We start from the raw sequence: 6,000 nt of genomic DNA on the forward strand, positions 1-6,000 counted from the left end.
AAAAATTACAACCAATGAACTTTTTAATTTGCTACAGTGGTAATGGTCTGCATTACCAAGTGGGAGACCTGCTTTGATTCCCAATCCCAGTCTGTGGCACTCTGAGGGTCTGAATCTGGAACCCTAGATTAAATAGCATGTCTCTCCATGAGTAGTTCCATTGAAATCAGTGGGGGTACTTGCAGACAATGACCCCAATACTGGAAGGAAAACTATGGGGGCAGACCCCATTCACTTAAGCAGGGCGCTATATGAGCACACGCCTCCAGCTGCATGATTCCCATGCAGGATGGGGGCCTAAGACACTACTTGATCCAAGTAAGAAAGGCAGAATCAGTCCCTAGTAGGGCCTCGGACTGTGGCAGAAGCCCATCCCTAAGGAAGGCCCATGGGGGGGGGGGGGGGGGGATTTGTCATCCCTCAGTAGAGTTTCCCTCCAGCTGGTTAAAGAGGCATATGAATGGCTTCCCTGGTGTGTCCTGTCTACTATTTCCTGGCTAGAAAGCTGGTAGAGATTTAAAGGGGAGGGGAATATATAAAATGACCAAAAAAATGGGGTGGTGGATGATCAAGCTCCTGTGGCCTGTCAAGAAATACTGAGAGAAATTAAAAGCTTTAAGTTAAGGCATTAAATATTGCTATGGGGCTGTTCCAACAGCCCTCCTGAAAAAGAAGAGGGGCACTGAATAAAAATAAGTTTAAAAAAAGATAAAGGAATCTTAAAACTAAATGGTTATTTCCTTCTTCATATCAAACCTTTTTTGTTCACATCTAGGACCAAACTCACTGTTTGGTCAAATCCTGTAGATGCTGTGACTTGATTGTCCAGAAACATGATCAAAGGGCAACCATTTATAACTGTGGGAGGTTTCCTTTTCAATATTTTTTTTCACTCTCCTTGGCAGTCCAAGAACACAGGAAATAGAGGTAGTGTCTGAGTTCACTTTATTTCCAAAGACTTTCTAAGAGCCAGGCATCTTCATAAACAAGATACAGTTGAACGCCTGAATGACAAGTGTTTTTTTCCAGAGTGGAGCAGCTGTTTGATTTCAGGGTTGCACTGATAAACCTGGGTTTCAGTGTGATACTTTTATACATGTTCATTTTGGAAGGGGAAGGGGGATCCTTTTGCTGTACATTATTGTTTTGTTTTTCTAATTCTAACTTTGTTTCCCCTCTGCTAACAAATTTTTTGGAGTGCCTCACAATGGAAGGGGACAGCCAAGCTGTGGTGACATTTTAATGTACACCGCTTACATCTCACTACATTTTGAATCCAAAGAAATGTCCATGTGTCATCCAGGTAACATTATCAGTTTGAAATAGCTATGTAAATATAAATGTGTGTTCCCAAACAAAACATTAAGACAGCACCAGCAACTTAAAAGGGGGAAAAGCTCACAGAGAAAAAGATCCAGGTCCAGATTCTCAGCTGTGACAAGTTTATACTAGATGCAGCTGGGGTGAGTGAGAGAAGGGAACGCTTGTTCTAAGGCACCTTTCTGCTCCCCTGGTCCTGAGCCAGACAGGGACTGAAAATAATTTGAAGCAGTGTAGGGGCTGTTTTAAATTATGGCAGCTGCAGCAGTACCACAGGTGCCCCCTTCCGATCTGAACACGACCCCTACGTTGGGAGAAGGATTCCTCTGCTGAGGGAATCCTTGACTGCCCCATTAGGGCAGCTTTCCACTTACTTTGCATTGCTGAGGCAGCATAAAGCAGGCAAGGTCAGGGACAAAAATCTGGCACATCGTTTATAATTTTCTTGCTTTCTAATGTTTTGATACATAAATCGGGGTTAAACTGAAACAAAACACCTCACACTGAAAACTCAAATGACCGAAACTCTGGCCTTGTGCTTAAGCCAACCTCCAAACTTCCAGTGAGCATAACCTTTTGTACCGTCTTTGTAAGATGTGATCTTACATAAATGAATTTACACTGTTCATAACGGGTTTTCTGTAGGACTTTAAGAAATCCAGTCATAGGATGCATTCAGAAAAGCTGCAGTATTTGAACGGTTTGTATACTTTCACAGCTATGACCTGATGCTTAGGAATTTGAAGGTCGCATACATCTTGAAAAGCCCATGGCATTAATGCCTTAGTTAGGGAACATGTAGAGGGGTCAGTAGATGCTCCCTAATTCATGCACAAACTAACATGGCTTTACTCAGTGTTCCTAATGCACTTGCAAAGTGCTTTTAAGAATAGGAATCACCCTGCTTCCGAAGGCAGATCTCATGACCAAACTTGGAGTTTCCCAACCAAGCTGTTTATGAGTTATGACCAGGGCTTTGTGTACAGTGTGATCATGTAGCTGTGTAACTGGCCTAAGAATTTTCCTTTCTGCAATGATGCCCCATGAATCTCTTTGTGTGCCACATGAATAGTTAGTCTGGGGGCTTGGCACACACCTACACATCAGAGACTGAATGTTTTTGTTCGTCACGAGTACCTCTGAACTCTACTTCTCCAACAGGCAATGGAAAATTTTTGATCAGCCTGACAATCCATGTATTGAAGTATAAAAACCTATTTTGTGAAAGGAGAAGCTATAGACTGAAGACTTAATATACCCACACACCATCTAATCTTGACACTGGCTCCTGCAGATGCACAAGTGGATAAAATGGCATAATTTGCTACTTGTTTCTAAAGGTTTCGAGATCATGTTTCTTGGGATTTGCTTTGACATGCTGAGCGCCACTAGCATACTCATGTAATTATTGTACAGGTTATCGATTCGGAAAGATTCATATTCTCTGCTTTTTTTTTTTATTGATTGGTTCGGGGATGATTTTACTGAAGGCAGAACAAGCACCTTGAAGGAGCACAAAAATGACTGTGACTCTGGATACACAAAGTCTATTGGGTCCTTTGTGATAGGCTTGTAGACACCCAAGCCTTGTAGGCAGAGACCTTTTCTTCCAGACTCTGAAGGTGGTGATTAAAAAAAATCCAGCAAAGGATGGAAGGCAATTTTGGAAAGCTTTACAGTTTTAGTAATAAAAATATTTTGAAAGAAGCATTGACCCTTCTTGCCTTTGATTTTTTTCCCCTTCCCCTTGATGAGCCCCAAATATGCTCAGGTTAATGGAATTCTGTCCTTGGAAGGTACCGTGTACAGTACAAAGACAAAACTGTTAATGTTAGGGAAGAAGTCAGGTGTTCAGTATTGAGGTCTGTAAACATAATTACACCTTGTGGGTCCACATAAGTGATTACCATGTAACCTGCTCTTTGGCTAGTGAGGTAGAAATAATCATCCATTCATTTATCCTCTAATGATATGGTGAACTGTACACATTTGACAGTATATGGTACTTGCCACCATGTGCACTCATTTTAAATGGTCAACAGTTACCAGCAAGAAAAAGGAAATTACTTCCCTGCAATCCTTGTCCTAAGGGAGTAATAATAGATCTCTACTCTTGGGTCAGGGCTTCTGCATGTGAAAGGATCAGAATGTCCTGAGCTCAGTGACTGGATTATTAAATCACCTCCCCTGCTCAAGAGCAATAGTCCACAAGCATCTCAACTGCCAATTCCTTTTTCAAGTAAGACCAATAACATAAAACAAATCCAGGGCTCTGCAAGACGGGAGAAGTGGTGTGCAGTGGTTAAAGTTCATTTGTATAGGAGGGAGAGCTCACTGGTTTTTAAATGGTCATTGGGATAGAGCTTAACATCCTGCAATGATGGAACATTGCATTTCTTGTGGTGGTGAGATTCAGTGTGAGGAAGAGAATGGCAATGTGAGAAAAAAAAATGTATCTGAAGCGAATTCATACCCTCAAGCAAGCTGAAAGCCAACAAAGGAAAGTGCGTGTGTGCAGTTTGCATAGATCCATAGGGGCACACAAGGATGAATAGGTAATGATGGAACATCGGAATTGGGTCCCAGAAAATTATGAAGAACCGGATACAGTTTCCTGCATTTTAGCGATTTCACAACTTTTGAGAAAGTAAAAGTAAGCTGACCTAGTATTTAACTATAACTCACTAGTGGCAAACTATGTTCTATTTAAACATATAACCAAACATGCCCTGAAGCTACCAGGTCCCAAACATACACACATTTCCCACCAAGCATGCTCACTGGAACAAAAACCAGCATTAACAATAAAAAGCCCTTAAAACAACAGTAGGTTATCCCTCTCCTATCCATAAGAATTCTGGGCCCCTGTGCTTATGTCCTAGCCACAATGAAGTCTCTTAAGCTGCCTCATCCCCCAACCTTGTTTTCTCCAGGATTAACTTTCCTTCCCACTTCCTCCACACTCATGCCCCCTCCTCCTCCATTTTCTCCTCCCTCTTCTGCCCTCTCAGGATATTTGAAGCCAAACCCAGCAACTGCCTTTATCGGCACTGGTTTGGTTTCTGTCACTTTCTTGTACAGACATATCAGTAGAATGGAAGACCAACAAATTCCGAAGCCTGTGTTCAAAGGAATGCTGCTACATGGCTGGCAAGCATGTGGGCGCCAAAACCTTTGGTGGTGCAATAGAATTGCCAGTGATGGACATAAACTTGGAACTAGAAACCTACCACAACCATTCAACACATGAGGCCAGTAAAGCATTAAGGTGGGCACATCCACATAATAAGGCAAACACCAGGGTGTACAACAGGTTCAGCTGTGCCTGGACTCTGAGCTGGCTTAAAGGGAATGGTGTACCTGAGGGGTGGGAGCTAGTGGAAGTGGAGGCCTCCAAAAATCCCACACAGGCATCAAGGGCTTCTGAAGCCTATGTAATACTGAAAAATGCTCAATCACCAATCCAGGCATCAATCCTGGAGGGCAGCTCATCTTCTGAGTGAGAAGTCAAGCAACATGAGAAATATACTGAAATGTGTCTTGCACATACAATAGAAGCTAGCAGACTCCTCCTAGGTTCTTGAAATACCACTGTGAGGCCTAACCAATCTGATCTGTGCTAAACTAAATGACTACAAAACAGTCTTGACTCCCAGTGGAGTCATCATCACACTATTTTTTGGGTGCATCCAGCAATTTTACCTCAAGACTTTAGACCTGGGCATTTGAGATACTTCTGGGAAGGCTAGTCAAAACCAAATTTAAGATTGCACCTAGACCATGTCTGGAAGCAACTGAGTTGTATATTAAGGGACTCCCTGCGATATCAGGGAACTGGGCTCTGACCAGGGAGAGAGGGAGGTGCTATCTTCCAGTCCTATGTTCTTATGCTCTTATCTTTCTGAAAAAATGTAAGGAAAAGTATCGCAGATTAAAAACAGAAACCCAAAATGAAATTTATGGAAAAACTCGATCAAGTATGCAGAAAAATAAATAACCTAAAGATACACTGAAGCTTGATACCCTTGACAGATACAAATACTATTTTCCTTTAATATGTGTAAGGAGTAGGCAGCTGAAGCAAAACAATTCAGAACTTCTGCAGAAGCAGAGAACAACCCGTTAGATAGCATTTCAGCAGCAACAGAAGGCAATGTTCACTTATCAGACCCGGGAAAAGCAGGGGACAATTCAGTCATGTGCTTCCAGTTATGTCTTAGTTGTGGGTAAACCCACCCCTCCCCACCGGTAAGGCAGTTTAAGGCTTAGAGCTAAGGATCTTCTTCATGCTGTCTCCATTGTCAAAACCTACTTTTTTCCCTCAGTCTCACATGCCCCAGCTCTTGGTTAATCCTGTCACTTCTTACTCTAACATCTCACCAAAATCCATTCTTTCCTTTTGGTTCCTACTGCTAATCTCTAGCCAATGCCTTGAAGTTTTTTCACCTCAACTGCTTTCTTCTTCCTTTTTGTTTCTCCCTTACATACATCTCAGCTTTTGCCTTGCCATTCTATCGAAAATTCCGATGTTGAGCTCATCTCCCCTGCCATAGCTTAGTATATCTCTTTTAATGTTATCAATGCACATTTTAAATAAAATACCACCTAAAAAATTAGGTGTGTTATTTTACTATGTTGGAATTTGAGACTATTTTTTTTTAAAAGTGCTTGCCTAAATTG

The 6,000-nt window shown here is 41.9% G+C and overlaps 1 pseudogene; it reads left to right on the forward strand.

The window, feature by feature from the left end:
• The window catches only part of LOC135878590 (dynein axonemal heavy chain 3-like), a 120,018-nt pseudogene extending 115,195 nt beyond the window's left edge, over positions 1-4,823 (forward strand).
• Positions 4,824-6,000: the final 1,177 nt, after the last annotated feature.

The sequence above is a fragment of the Emys orbicularis genome, chromosome 1 (genome assembly GCF_028017835.1).
Source record: "Emys orbicularis isolate rEmyOrb1 chromosome 1, rEmyOrb1.hap1, whole genome shotgun sequence".
NCBI lineage: Eukaryota > Metazoa > Chordata > Testudines > Emydidae > Emys > Emys orbicularis.